We start from the raw sequence: 25,099 nt of genomic DNA on the forward strand, positions 1-25,099 counted from the left end.
TAATTTTCTGGTAACTCAGCAACGCCGAGCGAATTCCGAAATGGTATAGACTTAAACCGGTTTTAAAAATATCTGCGTACTTGATACGGAAAGGTCGATCGTGAGTATAGACCAACATACTTTATATTCCAGATAGCTTGGAGCATTCGCTTGCGTTCGTCTTTTCGAGAATTTTTGGTCCGATACGTGCCTCTTGAAATCGGCGATCGCGAAAATCGAATTTGAACTATGGTGCCAATGTCGAAGTTTACGCGATTTGTATTCAGTATGACGCGAATATCCCAGTCTATCCTTTTTTACAATTTTCGTTGGCAAATGTTTTGTTCTTTTACTATCAATGGCAAACGTTTTGTTCTTTTGCTATCAAAGAAAATTGTATTATGCTAAAAGAATTTTTACGTTGTATAAAAAATTTTTTAATAAATGTCTTTTATCGCTTTTCGCACGCTACACAATTTTTTTATTTTCTCGATTTAAATGGAAATCAATTGACTTTCCAAAATTAACTAGGATATAAATAAATGTTAGGTCGCATATGAAATGTTAATTAATTGAAAAATTAGTTGACTCTTCGACACTTATATGAAGATATAAATTGCAAATGAACGTTATGTATGAAATGTTAATTAATTGTAAAATTTGACTTTTCAATACTGCGAAGATATGACTTGCACATGAATGTTAAATTACGTTAAATGTTAATTTACGTATGAAAATCGTCTCGCAGTGTCTATACTTGTGCTTAGATGAATTAATTTAATTAAACTAGAATTTAAAGTTACTGATAATTAGCAATTCTTGTAAATCCCGAGTGCTCTTTCCTTTGAATTTTCGATGACATTTATGTTAATTAGAAAATACAAACGCGTGTCATGGGTGTCTATCGATATTTGTACGTTTATCAGGCGGCTGACTACCGACGATCTCACGATCGTAAAGTATAGTCGCGTACGACCTCGTAATAGTTGATACTAGTCATCCTGGTGAATGCAACATTAATTTTCATTGCTTCGAGACCTTGGCTGCCAAGTATCTTTTGTCGCTGCCACATTAGCAACAATGTCATTCGGTATTACGATTCATCTTACGAATGGAAATGCATTCAAATAATTGTACCGTCTTTATCTGAAATTTACACAGAAAATCAGATTACTCAGTAAAGTGAACAATATAAAATGACAGAGAATTTGCATAATGTTCGAGAAACACATATATCAAAATAATTAATTATATTATATATATTACATACCTACACGGAAAAAACAGTATGGTTGGTCTACATAGAAATCTGGTGATGCCAACCAGATTAAATATGGAGCAACTATTTATGTGGTTGCATGAACCATAGTACAATGGTTAGGTTAGATTATGTTGCAGCAATGACGGCATTTCACATATACATATTTGTAATTGTAAGCGTGGTGAGTCACTTTTGCTTTTTGAAATTGTAACTTAATTTATAGCATGATGTAACAAGAAATTAATTCTTATTAATAATTTAATTCTTATTACATCATGCTTTATAATGTCACGATTGACGCAACTATACAGATATATAACTTATCCATAATAAATGATCCCTCAACTAAGTTTTGGTTATCACAACCAGATCGCGCCTAACTGCATTGATATAGTTGACACATCAAAGTAAATAAATCGTATCAACCATACGCATTCCTATCACATAAAGGTAACTAGGATGATGTTTCTATATTGCTCACAACTAAATATTTTTAGTGTGTTACGTGAACTATATCTTTTTTTTCCGCGTATATATGTATACAAATAAACAAAAAATTTTTTCTTAGAATTTATTCTAAAAATTATATAATCATAGGACAATATAATATTTCAAATAATTTTATATAATTTTCTGATTTATTAATATTTCCTGAAATAAAATATAAAATTTGTTTTGTCAAATTTTGCTAAAATATACAGTAAAATTTAAATAATTTTAAAATATGTTATGCAATATTTATGATTCTTTATTGTTTTAAATAAAATAAATGTGTACCATGTAGTGATAAACATAAAATATTTTATATAAATTTTATAGTATAATATGTATTTTCAATCTGTTGTATTAGTCGCTCATGATAATTTTATGTAGCATAGTAATTGATTGGATATGTTCAACGATTATTGGTTACTTTTAAATATTTTACATTAACAATTTTTTTAAATCTTAATAATTTCTTTTATGTAGTTTATAAAATGTTTTTTATATTATGTTTATATCAATATATAAATTATATTAAGAAAAATTTCTGTTACCGATAATATTTGATAGGCTACCAAATTGACCCAAGCTTATCATTATTATTGGTTTATTATCAAATATGGTAAAATATGTAGCGAATTCTGTGATAAAATATAATGAAAAATTCTCTCCCTGTACGCGCATTTAATTTTTAATTAATAAATCATTTTTTCTTATCATTTTGTAAAATGAGAGAGAGAGAGAGAGAGAGAAAGATTTTATTTAAGTATTTTGGAATTTTGAGCTATTATTAATTGTGTCTAAATTTTTATCATATGTAAATGAACGAAATTAATTACCGAAAGATTTTATTATTTCTATCTTTAAAATGAATTCGATATTTTTTCCACGCAATTAGGATATTTTGTAATAATAAATAGTAAAAGAAAATCTATGTAATATTCTCGTAAAGAAAATACTTTACTCTCATTTCTTGCTTCATCGCTATATTTAACATTTGAGTATAGATTTCAAACTGCTTGTTAGGAGAATGCATTTAAATTTAATGTAGAATATTCGTCAGAAACTGGATATTGCTGTCGTTAACGAAGCGCGATCTCTTTACGCAGATGCGCCGCGACTTGTTAGCTTGCTGTTTTTTACAGTGTGTCACGGATAGTCTGTTCCTCGTGAAAAATATTTATTTCTTCAACGGTTCGAAGGTCGTCACAAAGGCGTCCTTCACACGATATTGCAAAAATATAAAACTTCCAAGGTAGTATGGTATTATGTCACATGTGAACAGGTCGCATGAATTGTTGCGCCACAGATATCTTGAGATATCTTAAGACGCGTTCAAGATTTATCTCACAACGCATTTTTCCCCGTTGACATTTGACGTATTCAGTATAAATAAAGATTGCTGTGTCCAGTATAAATAATCATTTGAATAAATGCCACGTTTTTAAACACCTGCATGTCATTGGACTCGACATTTATTCGGCACAGGTTTCATCTGGCATGAACGGCCTGAAAAAAACGATTATACTGCTGGCGCAATCGTGACAGCGTATGTATGTTTGTGTATGATTTGGTAAAAATTTACTATAAAAGCATATATATGTGTATAATAGAAAAAAATATATATGTATGTTTTTTTTCAATGGTGTCGAATTTCTTATGTAAAACTCATTTTTATTTTACAAAATGTTTTTTAATTTCGAAATTAAAGAATTTACGGACAAAAGAAAGGAAAAAAGTTTTAATACACATATGTGCACTGAAAGAAAAGATTGGCTGTTGCAGCAAATTAGATGGTAAAATATAATGGCATAGCATTTTTAATTGGCTGCAGCAGCTAATTTTTGATTAGGTTAGCCAATCGAAATCCTATACTGACATTGCGAATAGGTACAACCAAAATGCTGCTGTAGTCAATTAAAAATGCTATGCCATATTTTACCACCTAATTTGCTGCAGCAGCCAATCTTTTCTTTCAGTGTACATTTATTATTTTATTTGTATTGGTTTTGTTATAATGTTTTCAATTCGCAAATAAATTTTTTCAAAATTTTTTTGGACCTTTTTAAACTTAACTTTTTGTAAGATGCAAAAAAATCGCGAGTATTCCCGAACTTATGAACGGTAAATGTGTGTATGTACGTATTTATGTGCGATATACATATGTATGTTGTAACGTATAAATGTCACACGCCTAATCGCAGCACCGTTTTAACGCTTTGTGATGGACGGTCGTTAAAAACTTTACGACTCTGAAAAATGCCGCGAATTTAATATCGTACAGCAATGAGACCGAACGTATTCACAGTATAATTATCGTGCCGCGTTAAATCAACCGTGTATTTGATGCTACAATTCGAGACTTTATCACGTACGCTGGATTTTTAGCATTCGTGCGGATTACTCTTTCGGCATCATGCGCTCTAGCCAGTTTGTAAATTCGACATTTGCTTACGGAACTGGAGAATCAACAGCGTTTCTTCATGTTAAAATCGCAATGGAATTATAATTACGTTTGTTCTGCGTGTCCTCGGCGTTGCCACGCGACTGCATACGAACTCGAAACTGGTTGGTTAGGCTAACTTAACGGTGCAGATGAGGGCCAAGAACCTTCAGTTACGGTACATATATGATACATATGATACATATACGTATATATATATATATATATACAATATATTATATATATATAAATTTCAAAAAATGTATTATTGTATTTTTGTCTAATTTGAAATATGTACAAATATATATTTAAAATTAGTCAAAAATATGAAAATACATTTTTCACAATTCTTATATACGAATTATATTGAATTATGAATGAGATATGGAAATTTTGCGAAATTAAATTTTTTATCTTCCAATTCAGATTGCTCGAAATATCGTTTAAAATTAGGTCAAAAGATATCTCACTGATTCGCATATATCTAATCTTTTTTTCGTTAGATACTTTTTTTAATTTTAGAAATCCTGTAGTATTATCAAGAGAGATTCTGCATGAATTTGCACGTTAAAGTCAATGCTTATCCCTAGAAAGTCTGTGAACACACAATTTCGTGGCGATTAAACCACATGCAATACGTTTATTCGTTTCATTTAATCCCATCCACATATACAGACTATGTAATGGCTTTAATTTCGGATCTCAATGTAGCGATTTAGCAATAAAACAAACGAATTAACTTAACTTCTTAATTTATTCCCGATACTTTACATTTAAGTATAGCAAATTAAGCGTTTGTTACATTGAAAGAGCAATTTGCTGAAGAATCTCTAAAATTTAGCTAGATACAGATCTGAAAAATAATTTTACTGGACCATCAAAATAATTAGGTAGAACGAAAAAATTGGTTACTAGAATATCAAAACATTTTGCAGCATTGCTCATCATGCTTAAGATTCCAGTAAATTTATTTATTTGATAGTCCAACAAAATTACTTTCAGATCTGCATATAGCCAAATTTTTAGATTTTTCAACAAAATTAGTCTTTCAGTGTAGAAGCAGAATCACTTTTTTTAAGGCAACAGTTATTTCTTTATGTCTTTTAACAAATAGACTACAAAAGATATAGAAGTAAAATTTTAAGCATTATTATATTTCTTTAAATATTTGATTTACATTCAATATAATTTAGAAACGTACATTCATTATATGTATAAAAATCTTGAATTACAATTTTCCTAATATAATGAATTATGTTTACATTAGATTCAGTTTAAACATCTTTGTTTATATTTATTAAATAATTAATTTGAAACTTATATTAAAAATAGCGTCTATTTATTTATTATGCCTTTTATTCAGAATGTTGATATTATTATACACTAAAAAAAAAAGATTAGTTGCTGCAGCAAATTAGACGGTAAAATATGGCATAGCATTTTAATTAGCTACAACCAATTAAAAATGCTATGTCATATTTTATTATCTAATTTGCTGCAGCAGTTAATTTTTTTTTCAGTGTATGATATATAATATGATATATATATATACACATCGTATACATCTATTTTTCTATATATATTATACAAAGAATTTAAATAATATATTACACAAAGATGTCTTACGATATCTTTACGTAATATATTATTTAAATGCAACAAAACAATATTCATTGCCTCACGAGGCACACCGGAATTCAGCTACGAGATCGCATCAGTAAGTGGTTCTTTTATTCCCGAAATCAAAAAAACCCTGTTCTCCCGATCGTGCCGATGCAGGTGCGACCGGACTGTATATACATACACATGTATATATTGTATCGATTTTATATCGATAAACAACTGTGCTCGACCAAGCGAGCCCGCGGGGAAGTTTCTGTGAGGATAACGAAAACACCTCTGGTCGTTGCTGGATTGTGCCTCTGACTTTATCACGATATTTTTTTTTTCGATCCATTTTGTTTTGTTTCTTTTGGTGCATTCTTCAATTTAATCTCGCCATAGGGAAATTCTCTTTTGTCTATTTGAATTCTTAATACAGCCAACCCACATGAAAAGTACTGTAAACGCTGGGCTAGTTTTCCAAAATAAATTTGTTTTAATACGCGGATTTTATTTTTCGCCAATACGATTGGAAATATATGCTCACAGAATATAAATTCTATCAATATGCGCGATCGCGCTATTTGTATGATAAATAGAGCTCGATCTTATCGGAATAAATATCTTTTTATCAGTATTTAATATATATTTATTATTTAAATAATTTGATCGGAAATATTCCAATTTTACGCAACATACTCGTGTCATTCTTTCATGATTGTATTTTTTCCTTTGCAATCAAAACTAACAAACGCGAAAAAGTTTAGCTGTATTTTATTCTAGGATCGAATAAACAAAACTTGTGATTCGTCACCCAGATTCAGCCGATTCGAGTAACAATTATTCAACGTAGCTTCAATATGATTTTAGAATTAATATTTTTAGAATTTTAACCACACACAGTTCTTAAACAAAAATATCGCATGGGTACGTTCCGTTTCACACATGGTGCGCATGGTGTATAATTGTATCCTTGTTATTCATCAAATATTAAAGAAGGATAAAATGATACGTCCATGCGCATCATGCGTGAAACGGAACGTACTCCGTATTTATTTCGACTTAAGATTTTTGCCAGGAGAAATGTATAAGCAATGAGACAGAAAGGAAGGTATATCTTTTTTCGTGACCATTCGGGAATTGTTCTATTTCTACATTTTCCTCTGTATTTTTCTTCATGGAGGAATCGAAAAATATTATATTAATGACGTTATACTCAAGGAAAAATTGGTATACATTGAAATAAAGAGTTGAATATAAGATCCTTATTCACATTGTTACGAAACCGCTGTCAGTTATGCTTCAATTATTAATAATGAATTAGTTTTTAAATGAATAAATCATAACTGACAGTGATTTCGTAACGATGTAGGAAGAATTTTATTAACTTTATTTCGACGTATCAATTTTTTTTTTAGTGTAACGTCATTATTATGATTTTTGAAGAAAAATACATAACAAAATTTAGAAATAAAACGATTCCCGAACGGTCGCGAACAAGTGAAAGTCATACCCTCCTTGAACTTTTTATTAATGCGTTCGTGCTGTCTCTGTCTTATCAGAGCGCTTCTCTATTTTCGTTTCGGCGCTATCGTAACCGCCACGTTTCCAATCAAGCGTAACTACGGTCTCGACCTGCACCTGCACAGAAGAACGTTACTCGCGAATATATATCGATAAACAACGGTAGCCGGAGACCGGGCGGGCTCGCGGGGAAGTTCCACGTTGCAGATACCGTAGAGGCGCCGCGGGCGACGCGACGCGGAACTCCAAGCGTAGCCACGGCCACCACCGAATTCAGTTCACGGTGCCGCGTCCTGCTCCGTACATCGTATCGTAGCCTCCTTTGCTCGGCGGCCAAGGTAGACCCGTTGTCACGTGCTCGACCTGTGACAGCGGCGCGACGACGGTGCAACTGTAACTCCGCGAAAAAGAAACGAGAGGGAGGAGAAGAAAGAGCGAGGTGCGGACAACCACTGACCAGGTCGTGTTTTATCGGCGAAAGTCGCGGCGCCAATGCTTGTGCGTATATATTTTTTTCCTGTCCGCGCGGTGAGTGTGTGCGACGTGCGTGACGTTTCTTTGACCGGCCGGGTGTGAACGGTTACATTCGGATACAAAGGGTCGTTTGTGAAGCAGTGGAAATTTTTAGAATAGGAGTACTCGCGCGAGAATGCACGGCGCTCCGAGTTTCGTGAAGAATTATCATTGGCTCCGCATGCAATAGAGCGCCGCCCAGTTAACCTTTTCGAGGAATTTGCAATATCTATTTTATTGAGGACCACTTCTTTATTCTGGGTAGGTGTCTTTTGTTATGTTATGCATACACGCATTACGAAATCGTTATTGCTTGTGAAATTAATTAAATTAAATCTAAACGATAAGAAATATGGATTAGCAAAATTTGAATCATTTAGATACGTCAAAAGATACCAAAAAATTTCTATAGGTGTAATTAATAATATATCTGAAATAATGTTTTGTCATTTAATAGAATTGTATCTTGACAGAATTTAATGTAACAAAAATTTGTTTTTAAAAAATAGTAAAATTTCACACGTTCTTGTATGAATACAAATAAGGGCTTCAGACTCGACAGATACATCGCAGCATCCGTTAATTTTACGTTAATTTTATACGCTAGTCTGCTTTCACAGTAATTGATTGAATAAACGAACAGTTGACAGGACCACTATCGAAAAATCGGTCGGTTTTTCTCCCTGGCCGTATATTTTTGTCGACTTTCCGTGGGGATGTCTGGCGATGAAAAAGCCCACTTTCCCTTTGAACCGTTTTGTCCGGTGCATTGCGCGTTCTCTCGAAAATTGATATAATTTTGAAATGTACGGTCCTTTTTTTATCATCGATCTTCTCCCGAAATTTGGCACCAACCTTTGTTTGCCAATAACGCAGAACAACGCGACCGCAAAACAAACTATTATTACACATGACTGCTGTATACATATGTATCTCTAAAGCTAGATTTTTCTTTTTGGAATCTATAGGCGTTATTGCATATCGTGTTTTGAAATACACAATATCTGGACTATATACATACGTAACTACAAGCGGACAAAAGATGATTTCTTGTGTAAAAATAAGTTGAAAGTGCAAAATAAACTTTTTTGTTCGAGGCTTTGTTTTCGAAAAAATCAAGTTAGAAAATCACAGAATACACGTGCACTTAATGAAGATATGATTTGTGGAAAGACACTGTAAACGTTATCATGTTTACGTAACGTTCACACGACTTCATGAATGACAGGATCAAAGGATATGTGAGAAACAGTTAAATATCATTTATTTTATTAAGAGAAAAATTGCTCACGACAAAACCTCGGAAGAAAAAAGTTTATTCTTTCGACTTATTCGTATACATTGAATCACGTCCTGTCTGGTTGTACTGTAAGTTTGTTCTCACTCTGTAAATATGAAAAAAACATATATATGTATCTCTATATAGATTCACATCACGGAAACGTTTACTCAAAGCAGCATTTAATACGTGCAATTAAATTTCTTTGTAAAACTTCAGAAAAGTATATTTTTACGTACACAACATACACACACACACACAATTAGTATGGTTCAACTATTTTATTACGTGAGAAAATAGGAAGACTCGACGAATATCATGTTGCGATATCTCTTGATAAATAAAATGCATGATAATAACGTTCTCCGTTGATTTTTTTATTATTATATTATCGCTCTTTTTTTGGAAAGTGTCGATATCCATGAAATCGCCAAAATGGCAATCTTCCGGTTTCCTACGGCGTCGATAAGCAACGCCGATCGCGTTGTCATCGCCATCGAGTTTATTTATCTCCGCGTGATCGCAACAACTTACTTACGCGTGGGTTTCAAGCTCTCATAGAGTGCTAATAAGAATTTGTTGGCAAATTTATTCATTGTATTTACCACGGTAGGTGGTAAATACAATGAATCGCTTCGTCATTAACGATAATGCTACTGCTGCGCATTTCCTAACGCGCGAATTAGCATTTTTTCCGAACTTTTGTTATGACGCTACTTTTGATCGAAAGATATTCTTGTGACACATGTTACGTTACGTTCCTTACTAACTATGAAATAATACTTAATAATTTTTTAATCGATAAAGTATCAAACTGTTAGATTTTTTAAGAAAAAAATATTTTATCCTGGAAAAATTTTACTTGTTTAAAAGCTATAAAAACTACAATAGAATATTTTAGAAAAATTTTCTAAACTTTTTGAATATGTATCATATTTTCAATAAAAATTTCAACGGTTAAGATATTATTACCAATATTATTATAATCTATGATTTCTGCTTTTCAACTCCTTTTATTTTTTTCTGTGTAGGGGAGAGTGGGCATGAAAGAGACATGTTTTGAAAGAGCCATTTCGTATTGCAACTAATTGAATATAGCTAAAAATTTAAAAATATTTTCATTTGATAACAGTACTAAAACTACGTCATCCATAAACATTTGACAGTCATCATCAAAACGGCATGGCCGTAATGAGAGATGCAAAATTATCATTACAAAAAGTAAGTTTCTTGAGTTAAATTTCCAAGTCTCTTCTTCATTTATCTGCGATTAGCTTTTAGAAAAAGTATTTTTTTTATCGAATACTATATACATTAACATAACTAAGAACGTAGTTACAAATTTTTTTGTTTATTGTGATTTATCAGATATTTTGTGATTAGATTTTTTACACATAGTGTTATGATACATGTTTTTAATTGGAAATATTGTATTTTCTATTTTTTACACATTTATTAATTTTCTAAAAAGAATATTTGTTAAAGAATGACATTTTTATTTGATTTGTGTTAAAGTTTATATAATTTAGTATCCGGTTCTTTCAAAACAGGTGATGGCTTTTTCATAACCACGTTGTTTTGAAAGAGTTGAATTTCCAATTTATATAAAAATGGTGATTAAATCTCTGTTAATGATTAAATTATTTTTCTGTTAATGGATCTTATACACAAATGTGTATACTTAAGTTAGAAAGTAATTTTGTTTGTTCAACACCAAGTTAAATATTTTTTTCCATATTTTGAAAAAAACTTTCAAAAGCTATAAAAACTACAAGCTATAAAAACTACAAGAGTGGGCTCTTTCATACCCACTCTCCTCTAAATCAGTAAAAAGCATGAAATCACAGCATGAAATAACAAACTTTCTTTGGATTTCTTAGTAGCTAAGAATCAAATTACTTGCGAATTACATTTGTTTATACAGCCTTCGATTTGTGATGTGGTAAAGGTTTCTTTCCTTAATAGTAACATGTGTATCTGACGCTCGTGACTAATTACTCTGTACTCTCGACTGAAAGCCTGTGGGCTTTGCTGTGTATAATTAATCAGAAGCTTTCTTGCTATAAGCTTTTCATCGTTCTGCATATATGTAATACGAGTAATCAAAATGATGTTCGATATGAAATAGTACAACGCGATATAAAGAACATTCATATTACAATCAAGTAATTAAAAAGCTTATATTTCGCACAAGTTATTAACAATCACGAGAGAGATGAACGTATTTAACGTCAGCTAAAACGATATTATTTCAATCTCATATGACATTTATGATTAAAACATTAAAACAATACTGTTTAATATAAATAATTTTAATTTAATTATTAAATAATATTTGCGCAATGAAGCATGTACAATGAATGCAAAAAATACAGAGAAAATGTTTTTTTAAAAAAAAGTTTTTTTAAAAAGTCAACATTATCCAGTGAAAAATAACTTATCGAATTGATATCAATACGATGATTTCGACATCAATCCGATGTTGATTTGACGTCTAATTAACGGTCATTTCTTGTTGAGTAATTAACAATTTATTTATAAAGAATAAAATAGACTGTATATTTCTCAAATTATATATAGGGGAGAGTGGTCTAAATCGGACTGTGTTCCAAATAGGACCTATTTAATTTAAATGAATACGGTTAAGCAGATTTGCGCACTATCTATAATATAAAGTCCTTATAAGACACCGAACCTGTGATAGTTTGACAGTTCTCTATCATAACATTCATAAAATAGATGCAAATATGTATTTTCAGCCATCGTGCGAAAATTTTTTTAAAAAAGAAAATTCTTGTAAATCATTCTTTAAAAGGTGTTAAAAATTTGAAAAGTAATTGATTTAAGATAATTATAGAGTGTAGAATTCAAAAATATCAAGTATTTTGTGATCACTTTTGCGGTTTATTGTAAAATTTGTTCCAAAGTTCGAAAGGACCCGTGTTCAAATCGGACAGTACAGTAGATAACTTATAGGCCTGGTTGTAGTACTGGTGATCGGCTGACCAGATCTGGCCCAAGGAATTAAATCAGTAAAATATCATGAGTCTAATGACTCTGATTAGTTGAGTTTTATTGATTTCAATTCTAATAATATAAACTATCAGTAATTCTTTTTTCTGAAAAAATTTTTATCTTTGACTGTCAAATTGCTCGTTTTTATTCAATACTAAGAAAAATACATTAAAATATTTTATTCTATCTGAAATTCTATCTAAAAATCCATAAAAATAGGAGTTTTCGATTTGATTCAGGGGATGGTCCGATTTGGAACCAATAGTTTGATTGATTATGTAAAATTATTAATTAATATTTATTTTCTATAAATAAGGCTTTTTTATAAAAAATTTTATATGTACAAATACTTTTTGCACTCACTGTATATAAAATACTGCATATAAAATATTTTTCAAATCATACATATGTATATGTAGAATGGGAACAAATCTATAGTATAATTGGACAGCAAATGATTTCTTATTATACAAAATAAATCGAAAATACAGGATAAACTTTTTCTTCTAAGGCTTTGTTTCCGACAAAAGCAGTTTTGAGAGTCACGGAATACGTATGCACTTAATGAAGACGATTTGTGGAAAGGTACTATAAACGTTATCTTGTTTATTTAACATCTATATAACTTTACAAGTAGCAGGATTTTAAAAACTATGACAAAGTTAAATTTTATTTATTTTGTTAAAAGAGAAATTGTTCACACACACACACACAACAAAATCTTGGACGAAAAAAGTTTATTCTACACTTTTGATTTATTTTTATCAAAACAACCTGCCCCCTACTCGGTTGTTTATTATTTGTCTCCACCCTATATAACAAATTTATCAAATAGTATCATAATGTTATTCTATTATTTTTATCAAAAATATTTCATCTTATATCTTATTTTAATAGACTATGTGAATGACTGTATGAATGACTTAGCACTTTCTTTTCCAACGATTCAATTTGCTTTATCATCATAAGCTTAATACATACCTATCAAAAAGTAGTTTGTACTCTGATACTGTCATAATGTTAGTTATTACGAATTATAAATGTCTGACATTATGATATAAGTTACTGAGAAAATTGTCTGCGATATTACATTGAAAATATTGAAACCTGCAGTATCAAAATGTCATGGATATATAATAGGCAAATGATAAATGTCTTTTGAATGTCTTTTCAATCTTAGTGTACTACGTACGTTAAATATTCACAATGACTTAAACGTCGTGACATTCAATAACAAGTTCCCACGACGACATATAATGGAACTGTAAGTTATGCGTCCGTCTTATACAGACCGTTTTGAAATATTAGGAACAATATATATATATATATGCACGGAAACGATTTGCTATCACGTTACAATTTCAATTGAATGGCGAGTTGAAAATCAATCAGCAGTATAACAAGATCAAGTATTCAGTAATATAATGAGATTCACCGCATAAATAAATCGTTTTCTTGATAAAGAGCCACTCATCCTTCGATTCTAAAAAAAGTTTATTGTTCATTTGTTTTGTCATCTTGCAGTTTTTTTGATGTTATTTTAATTCTTTCTTGTTTTTTTAATGTTACTTTAATGTTACTTTAATTTTATCGAACGTTACTTCTACCTTGAATTCGTGGTAGTTTCTTCCTAACTGCTTTATTTGTTTTCGTTACACGTAATGGACCATGATATACGATCAAACTTTTTCGATAGTGGTCAACAAATCTGCTCGAAAGTTTGTTGACGAAGCATATATTATACCTATATCTTACAACAAAAATATCTTTCTTTCTCGAGCTGTCAAAATTTCAGTAACATTAATTATCCTTGAACTTTGATGTCACTGACTCGGAGTACAATGAACGCTATGTACCTAACGGTCACTTTATGATTTTTTTTTTATTGAAGCGACTTGGGAATGGTCTCGAATTAAATTCAATAATCATGAATTTAGGTTTGATTAAAAACACGTTCGACGTGATTATATTGAGCTATTCATAGTCTTAACCACGTATTTTTATATTTTATCTTAAGATTTTATTTCGGAACCTCTCAAATACATTTAAATGACGTAGAAGCTTAGGAAAATCGGATTTAATCGCTCTCGGAGCAATTCAGACTACGCTTCAATCGAAAATGTTATTAGGACTCCATCCAATTAAATTACCCTCATTGCTTTTTATTTCGTTTCGTTTTTTCGCTGCTTTTATAGTAACGTGTTTTGGATACGATAAACATTAATATCGCTTTAACACCTATATAAAGAATAATAGTATACATGAATACAATAATAGTACATGAATATAAAATAAAAATTACCACAACAGTTTATAGTTAATTTAACACCGAACATGACACTTTCTTCGTTTACCTCATTCAGAATATTGAATTGCAAGAGCTCTTTATTAGATTGTTTCCGGTGTCATTGACCTATATTTGGATATATCGAGAGATAACATTGCATATTTGTTACAGTCTTTTATTCTCTTGCTTTATAATTCACACAATCATTAGGTAGAGGCATCCGTTGAAATTCGAATAAGGGAGTGCGTCATGCAGAGTTAATGAGAGGGGGATATCATCTACCGGGTAATAATGGCTTTGTGTCTCATGTTGGTATCATATCATCGATTACGGCTGGTCGTTCAGAAGATCTCGTTTCGAGGACATTTCGAGGAAGTTACGCAGTAAGAGCCTTCGGATCGATCTCCCCCGTCGCACGTTTACACACTTATCGCAGGGTAGAAAATGAGCTGTTAGTGTCCTGTTAAAGCTATTAACGGCGTTCTGTACCGTAGATCGTACCGTATACATATTGCGCGATAGCTTTATCGTCGAAGGTAACATTAACCCTTCCTGTCTCTAATCTACTGTACTCATTACTGTGTTTCATAGCGACTAATCTCACCTTGCGCGAAGGTAAAATTTTTTAAAAATTCATTTTTTCGACAATAATTATTAAAATTGCTGCGTTAATCTTTTTTTACTTTTTTTTTTAGAAATGAAACCATTGATGCGAATTATTTAAACTTAAAAATATAATATCAGTCATAAGCGAACATATGAAGTGTAATTTATCTCGGCAGCTGTTAAAAGAATTAATAAAAGTCAGTTAAACTGATAATATTTTTTGCTCAATTTAACTCTAGAACCGATTAACGTATCGTTTTCGTGATATTTTATATTTTCGGCGGATACTCGCATACCTATCTCAGGTCGAACACGTGGCAAAAGCTATTTAACATCGCGTAATAATAATAAAAACAGTCAGCGGCCGCGCATGGGGGCGCGATGGGATGCAACAAAATAGCGGTTATATATCAAGTGCAAACGTTTACGCGCAAAGAAATCAGATACGAGCGGGCGGAACCGCGAGGCCAAGTGTTAACAAAAAGAACGGAAGCGGATCCTAACGACCGCGGTGTGCGCTGCCATTAATCACAAGTAACAAACGTTTTAACTCTCTTTCGTCCGTGCACTAAATCCTCGGGGAAGAAGCAAGCGCACGCTTGCTGCAGTATTTCGCCTCCCGCACTATGCGCCTCTTATATCTGATGCTTTAAGATACGTTCCCATTGTAAAACCAATGCTCTAGGCGAGGCTCATACGTAGACACCTATATTGCGGCCGTAGTTCGGTCACAATACTGAATAATTTATAACACGGTATATTAAATGAGAGCGCGTGTATCTTTAATGAAAATTTATGTAAAAGTTAAATTTTTATATTCGGAAGCGTATTGTGATGTTAACTGAGCTGTGCGCAGAGCACAAGTTGAGCTATGACCTTTTTTTTTATACAATGACTCGAACTTAACTCCACCGCGTTCGTCAAAGTGTTGGCGATTCGACGATTAGCCTGGTCTATTAAACCAACCAAGTGAGATTATGAATACAACCGCATATGCCAAAGGATGCGTTTTGCGTCACCGGGTTTTGTAAATCTTCTCTCAGGCGATAATACATGTCATAAAAATGTTACATGAATCAACCGGAAATGTCTCCTTTTAGCATTCTATCTGTTATAGTAGAAACTCCGCAGTATGTTTTATAAAACATTCTAAAGAATAACGTACTTTGAGAAAAGAATTCACTTGGATAATATTACACGTTATGTATAATAGAGCATGTTGCATATATAAACGCGACGTGTTAAATTTTCTATGTTAACGTCCAAACGAAACGATCCGCTGTAGCAAACGATCCGGAATAGCAATTTCGGCAACAGAGATGTATTACCGCTCATTAATTTCGGAACATACACGTTTGCAGTCAAACGCCGATAGATACGGGTTTGCATCAATGTGAATTAGGGCTAACCATAGTTGATTAATAATTTTTTTCTCTGCCTACATTATGGATAGAATTACGAAATAGTAAGTGATAGCGTATCATTATATCGTAATTGGGTAAACCTCGGTTAAATCATATTATTGATGCAATTTAGTCACAATGATGCTCTTTATGCATTATTGTAATTATTAAATATATAACTCAAAACGAAAACTAGAATTTATAGAGACTAGAAAATTGTCAATTTTTCATTAATGAGATATTTTTGTCATCTGAGAAATTAATTTCATTTAATGTAAGCCACTAGTTTGTGCTTGGTTTTTATAACAGTTGCTTTTAGCAGTACAAAGTATAAATTATCAATATTAATATTAGCTTTTATGCCCTCAGTTTGCTGAAAAATTTTTTTAATGAAATTTGTATCAAAATGTGTATCAAAAACAATATAATACAAGTATTTGAAAGTTGATTTGGTGTAATAAGCAATATTAAACACAACTTCCTTATTAACGGAACATGATCGGTTTACAACATCGGTGGTATAATAACAATTAAAAAAATTATCTAATGAACTCGCAAGTAATCATTATATTAGTATATGCCTCCAAAGCACACTAAATTAGTCTTGCACTGTTAAATCTATAGTGTCAAATTTAACCTAACGTGAGTCTCTCTCTCGCCACCGCTCCTTCTAAATATATCGTTATTTTTTACCAAAACAATAATTAAATTTGATACTATATTGTGTCAAGTTGACACTGTATAGTGTCAAATATAACCATTGTTTTAGTATAAAATAACGAAATGATTGAGTAGGAGCAATGGCGACCCACGTTAAGTTAAATTTGACACTATAGATTTAACAGTGCAAGACTAATTTAGTTAGTCTTTTCATTATGCTTCGCTCGACAAGGTATTATTTGAAATTAATATCGTATATGGGTCTGTCATTTCGAGAATAGCCGTCTAATGAGAAATTAAATTACTCGAGACTCTTCATATGCTCGGCGATTAATTCCCGCGAGTAAAATTGATAGCAGTTTCGGGGAAAAGTGTTACCGAGGCAATGTGGAAAGCCATTTATCGGGACAGGAAAAATTCTCCATTCTTCATTAATTATTAAATTATGGTATACCATTTTTCAGAGAAAATTTTGCACAATGAATGCTAGCGATATCAAAAAGATGAGATACTTTCGTATATTTTATGTCTTTAATAACTAATATATAAAATATATATGTATTAACACAAATTAAGAAAAATGAATTTCTGTGCAACATTCATTGAACATTAAATCTCTTTCATTCGAATAATTGTGAAATTTATGAGAGCGCTTACATCGTCGTCCACAGTTATGTGAATTTCGACAAAGTTATTAGCGTGTTTTATCGCCAGGCGAAACTGCATCGCGATCGTCTTTAAGCGGAAATAACTCTCCTCGAGTATAGTCGAGTTACACGTTGCATCTCGGCTATAATAACGAGTCACGAGAGAAGAGATAGAGGGAAACGGTGCGAGACGGAGAGACGCGCACATTCGCAGCCACATTCGAACAATTCGTAAATTACCTGGCAGTTACGGCACATAGAGATACCTGCCGGTATAATCGTGTGTACACGTCGCAGACACTGGTGTAAGCACCTGCATACAATGCTGGAAGTACGTGGTTATGTACAAGATGTCATGAGAAGACAAAGACAGAGAGAGAAAGAGAGAGAGAGAAAATACGAGTATAGTACCTATATAATAAGAATTTATATTCATATCAACATTTTTTACAATTAATTTTTACTCAACAAAGATAAAAATGTGGATATATACAAAATCTACTTTACATAAAAAAAATACTAACAATAAATGGTCACTCAATTATATTTTTAAAATTTAATTCTCTAAACTATGATTTACTCTCTTTTTTGAAAATAACTTTAATAATCTTTGTTTATTGGTTTCTATTCTGCGCGACACCATGTATATGCATATAGGTGCACCGGTATAGCCCAGCGCGGGAATCGCATAGATTACTGCATCTCGAGCCACGAACCATTAGCCTGACCCCTTTCACATTCAATAACGAATATGTGAGTTTGAACACGCGGTATTGAAGACGGCTAATCTAAAACTGTTAGCTGTAGTGCTGTGCAACATTTCTAGTTTTTTATCGGCATATCGGCTTAATAGTTCTCTTCGAAAGTCCGCGGTTCGTTAGCAACCGACCCGTAATACTAATAAGAATTATTTCACTCGCGAAGTGGTAAACTAAATTGTTAATCCGTCGAATTCTTTGTCACAGATGAATTACTCCGCATGGAATTAAATTTCTTGGTATTGTCAAATTTCTATTACTTCGAAAAAAATTCTTCTCGAGGTACATTTGTGTATTACATTCTGATATGTGCGAAACAGGTTTAACTTCTGATTCATTTGATTGCGTATATTTCATAATTTTAACAACCGTTAATAATAGGTTTGATTGCATTCGACATTCTAAGAAAACCGCATACTTTTGATTGAAAAAATATGTTTTAAAAATATATCAGTGACGGTTAAGTAAGTTTAAATATACCTAATGCTAATTGCATAATAGGACACAATACAAAAATTGTATGTAACGATGAATTTTAACTACAAATCATAGCACACTTGACTTAATTATTTCACGATTGATGATAACATAATTACTTCACCTAATAATTAAATTGTAGGATAAAAATTTGATGCTTATATTCTCAAATAAGATTCTTATACCTTCAAATGTTTTTCTATTATTACTGTGTGCAATAACGATCCATAAATTCTTATGTTATTCATGTTTCTCTGTCACATATTCTTGTGCCTTCTGAAATAGCTATTACATGAGGAAATTCATAAAAGAGGTCAACCAAATATTACCGACTTTCTGTTACACGAAAATGGCAGTATGCCAGTCAAACATTCGCTTCGAGTGAGAACCTCTGGCTTTCGCAAAGCACGTTTCCATAAACCTGTATGTACTGCGAACAGTGTATACACGAGTCAGCTGTTTAACCACGGAGAATCGTGCACCCGAGGGTCGAGGCAATTCGCTCGTAATAACGGAAGTGACGCCGGGTCGACGTCGGTTAATCGGATGTCGTCGGGAGTTCGCTATTGCTGCAATGAAAATACCAACGATACGTTATGGGGAAACCTGATGGCAACGAAAATTTGTCATTGCCGATGAAGTCGATAGTCTTAAGATACTTAGTAAGGATGGGCTTTATTGATGATGAAGAAAAATTTTTAGATATTCTTGCCTTTATATTTTGTATTTTATTTTATCATCGAAATCACATTACTCTCTGACTTCAATCTTTTTTTTCACATTAGAATCTAAACAATCTTTATTTATTTATTTTAATGAGAATAATCTAAGGCCGAAACGTTTATTAATTGTAATTCTATATGTATTTATTTTAAGACAAGCTTCGCTGAAAAACAACGAGCGTTCGTGGTATATGCCCTTAATTTCCCCGTTTTTAATGAGAATCTTCATAAGAATAACTTTTCTGAGATGAAACATTATTTATAACAAAAAAGTTTACATAAATTTCTACTATTTATCTTTATAATATTGCGACACATGTTATCAAATGTTACCATGTAAGAACAAATGGATGCTGTTTGGATACAGAGAACTTTTAATTCTTCTCATTAAAATAAGTTTGAAGCATCCTGAAAGTAATAAATGGTAGTTTATATTCTGAGCATACTGTGAGATATAGAGATTACCAGTATTCCAAAGTTTACGAAAGTCCTGGGTGCTAAATTATATCTTAGGATTAAAAGCGAGATTACAGATAAATAGATTACAATGAGAAAATTGAATTTTTCTTGAACTAACCCGACAGTGTTAATGCTGGTTATCCGTCATCGTAAATGGTGGAAAATTTAATATGTATTATGGTTAATTGATCTCGTTATCGATTGTGGTAGAATCTGATTGTACGTTTAATACGCTTTTAATAAAAATTTTCTCGGTCGTCCTACTTTTGAGAGAAATAAATAGAAATGTCGATGATATGAAACTATAATAGACATCTTTTATAATCGTCGATATATTGCAGATGCGATAAGAGAAATGGTCAATGTAATCATGCGATAAAATTGGATATATTGGCCATTCGGATATGCCATCAGATCATATTTTATCAATTTCGAGATAGTGAATTAATGGACTAATTACTGCGCGTTTTGATAGCATAATATATGATTTTTAAGATTTAATATATATGTATACAGATAGAATTAATCATTTATACATAATTTAATAATCATCACATCTTTAATGACGAACGATCGATTATGATTTACTCTGCAAAGTTGTTACTCTTCTTTTCCTACATCAAAATGAAAGCAAAGATATCTTATGTGCATGCATAACCGTGATTATCAAAACAAAGGTAAATCTATCTCGCCTCTCACTGACACAGTCACGTAATCCGACTTTCCATTCGTATCTAAACCGTTGGAGAGAGGGAAACCGTGTCGTTGCGCTCAGCAATGCCAACGATTTGTCGTATTTAATTGGGCGCTTGTCCGGGTAATTAATTGCCACAAGGCCCCGGGTGCACTGCAATTAGCCGCGACGACGGTATCTGAAGTATCGTGGCCCTCGCGTGGAGAAAGATACCCTTTTCTCTCAACGAGGCGACATCTCGTTTGTGGGAACGCTTCGTAAGCTGCTCTGCCTCTTCAACAAGGTAGCCCCCGGTTGCCCTTCAGGTGTGCCGCAGCGATTAATCTCACCTGCAGGCCGCGGTGACCTCTCGGAAATTGAATTGGCTTATCAGCAACGCAATGAATCAACCGCATTATTCGGCCGCAGCGTCACGTCGCTGTTATGCAAACGTTGCTTGCAATGTGCTGTGCTATCTAAATTCGTCGCGAGGAGTTCTTACTCACGAGCAGACAGATCGTTCTATAACATTGTATGAGGCCCCATTTTTCTTTTTCTGATTAACTTGTGATTTAAACTTAACCTCATTTAAACTGATAAACTAGTAAAAATTGTGTTTTTTTTTTCTATCTATGATTAGTCACTAAACTGATGATTTTGTAGTGGTAACTTTAAAAGTGATTAAATTAAGTAGTTTAAAAAATACGATTTTTTCATTATCATCAGATTAAATCTAATCACAAGTTAACTAGAAAATGAAAAATCGGGTCTTAATATCATTACATTCTTTCTCGGTCCAGAATACGAATAGGAAATAATAAAGAAAAGAAAGTAACAGAATAATGTGATCATAAATAGAATGAAATTTTTTCGCGACATTTTCGTTTTAAAATATTTCGACGTAAGAATGAATTCCGAATCAGTGGTTTCGTCCTGCTCCTGATCCGGTCAGATTCTTTCCGGATATTTTCCTTTGCGACTACCGGAACATCCGTATTGAAGTGTTCGAAAGTGCCGACCAGCGCTTTCTTTGTTCTTCTGATAAAGAGGGGCAACGATGTTTTGCTCTACTCTTTAAAGAAATTGTTTCGTGTTGGTGTATACTACTTTGAGGGTAACGCGGTCTTCGGCAACCCGTGTTGCTGTATAGCATACACGCGCACTATTCGCTTTCCAATTTACAGTTTATCGACAACGGCCAGACTATGTCGAAAGAAGAAAACTCTCAGGATGCGGCAACTTCGCGTGTGCAATGCGGTAATTTCGACGGATAAATGCGAGAAGAAAAACTCCTTAGTCTGCAGAACGTAAACAATTAAAGTACTACTATCAGAAAAATTGAAAGATTGAACATATAACTGAATCTACCGTATAATAGATGCGATTTATAAAGCGTGAAATATCTTTTATCTGTTAGAAATGTATATAACATTTATATATTATATTTTTATATTTTCTTTTCTGCTATACCAAAAAAATACTAAATTTTAATAAATATTTGTTTGAATAGTTCTAAGTAAATATTTACTAAATGTTAACATATATTTATTTGATACAAAAATCATTAATTTGATTTAACTATCATCATTTTTTTATTGAATAAATATTTATTTACTGTAAGTAAATATTAGTTATTTAAAGAAATATATATATATTAAGATTAATAAATTTTTTTCAGTTTAATACAGCTATCAACACGATTCTATGATAGTCTTATCTAATTTCCGTCATTGATATTTATTCTACGATTTTTTTATATTACGCACCACACGCGCTTCGACCTGCTTTCGCGAACAGAGAGCTTTCGCTTTCCGAATAATTTGGTTATCGATGGTGAAAAACGTTCCGTTAGAGCACGAACCGACATTAAAGACAGAGGAAAAGGGATCGATTAAGGAATTTCGTTGCATATCCGGTCTGAAAGCTTTGTACTTTCCGCGATAAATTCTCGCTGATGATAGATATTGCGTTACATTTCTCATGCCCGGAAGGGATGGTGGATTCATTTTTAAATAGCGTCCCTTAGGACGCATTCTCGACAAGGAGAGACAGACAAACGAATATTGTTAAAACCGATCACAATGCCGTTTTTTATTACACATCTCTCTTTATTATGCATTGTCTCACGATTTTGATGATTTTACTCTTCACTATGCCACAAAGAAAATTGTTTAGGAAAGTTTTTGACGTCTGAGTTGCGGTATTAAAGCAAGGTAATGGCGGCTCGAATAGTTACGCATAATGAGAAAAGTTTAGTAGCGCGTCTTCGAGCTCGGCGAATTTCACAGATTATCGAGGACGTTGAAAAGTTGAAGGATATAAGCAATAAGGGAAGAGATACATGTGATTAAGTTATTTCCTTTTACAAAATACTTATAATGTATACTCAAGACTATATTTAAATGCTAAATACGTCTTATAAGTTAGCAAAACAAAGTGAGCGCGGCGGAATCAATTCTAATTAACATTTTTCTTTATTGGTCGTTTGTTGCTAAAAGTTGCCAATGAAGAGAAATTGTTGCTGTATCAGTTTTCATAATAAATAATGTTCCGCTAACGGCTAAAGGAACCCCTACAGCACAAAGTTGCAGCAAAACTGCTGCAATATTGCTGCAAATTCTGTGCTGTATGGGGGAGGGGGGGGAGATTAAGTTAGCAGAACAATTATATATACATAAGAACGAAATTATGCTTAACGATTAGTAGGAATTTATTGCTAATTTGTTGTTGAAATATTGAAATTTGAATCTGTTATTTACGAACTAAGTGTAAATAATAAAAAAAACCTCAGCACATGCAGACGATCCAAGAATAAAGTACAAAATTCAATATTCGCTTAAAATTAGTATCTACTAAAACGTCTGAGTTTGTTGTTCTCGAAATATGCAATTAAGAATGTAATCCCCGTACAAAATAATTATTTTGAAAGTAACAAATTTGAAACTTCTATATTTTGATAACAAATTTGGAGACAGTACCAAATGTAAACGAGCGACAAATTTTTTTTACTGATGCTTTATTCCTGTACCGCCTACACGTTGAAAGGTTTTTCGTTATTATTTACAGTTTTTTCACGGGTTTTGCAGGATTAAACCGAGTTTCGTCTACTACTTTTTCAATTTTGGTTTTTTATTATAAAGCATGCTGAAATCTTTTTTTTATTTTTATAAAGAACTATAGAACAATGAAAAGTGCTACTGGAACTATCATTACTTTTTTGATATCAATAAAATGTGTTAATTTTACAGATTTACATTTTGGAATTATATGTGAACAAGTGCTGTACTTTATCTTATCGCCCACGATCGCTTACACACTGAGAAGTTTTTTCGATATTATTTATTTCACAAGTAACTGATTCGAAACTTAAATATTTGGACAGCAACAAATTAGCAACAAATTTTTCCATTATTTTTAAGAATAATTTTGTTATTATATATTTATTGTTCCGTTAACTAATCTTCCTTTATGGAACATCATTTAAAAAAACTAATAGAGCAAATTTCTTTTTTCGACAACTTTTAGCAACAAATGAGCAACACAAATATTATAAGTTAGAACTGATTCTGCTCATTTTATTCCGCTAACTTATAAGACGTATGCCAAATGCTTATACCAATAATTTAATATCATAAAAGTAAATTAAGTACCAAGATTTCTTTAAATAATCTAGTTACTCTCTGTTTCACTATATTATGTCAATCGTAAGTGTTTTAATTTGTCGAAGCATTACGCATTGCCGGAATAGAATTGATTGTGCCTACTGCTAAATTGTGTTGTCATAGAACTGCATTGCGATTTAAATTACCTTCACGCTACACCGAGTATTGCGTTAGTCTACAACTTCCAATTTACTACTCCCATTACTCTGGACCCCCCACCATCGAAAATCAAATTCGCGATAGGTCAAAAATTTAGTGCTCTTTTGTTGCTAATTAGTTGCTCTAGAGCGAATTTTGTTGCTCCAACCGTTTAGCAGCAATAAAAAAAAATGGGGGGGTCCAGGTTAATATAAAGCTGGACCCTCCCATAATGAAAAAATATATATAGAGCTGCGATATCAAAAAAAACAAATGCACCAGATTTTGTTGCTTTTTTGTTGCTCTAGGATAGCAAAGAAATATCGAAAAAAATCACATTGTTAAACAAATTCCGATAAATAATCAAAACTGCATTGTCGCGCGTCGCAACGTTATGACCAAAATTTACATGTATAGAATTTGTCACTCGCAAGTTTTTGGTACTAAAATGTTCCTTGGAACGTATACTATCGAAATATACCCGTTTCCGAATTTGTTGCTAATCCTA

Source organism: Mycetomoellerius zeteki, unplaced genomic scaffold (assembly GCF_001594055.1).
Source record: "Mycetomoellerius zeteki isolate Tzet28-1 unplaced genomic scaffold, Tzet1.0 scaffold155, whole genome shotgun sequence".
NCBI lineage: Eukaryota > Metazoa > Arthropoda > Insecta > Hymenoptera > Formicidae > Mycetomoellerius > Mycetomoellerius zeteki.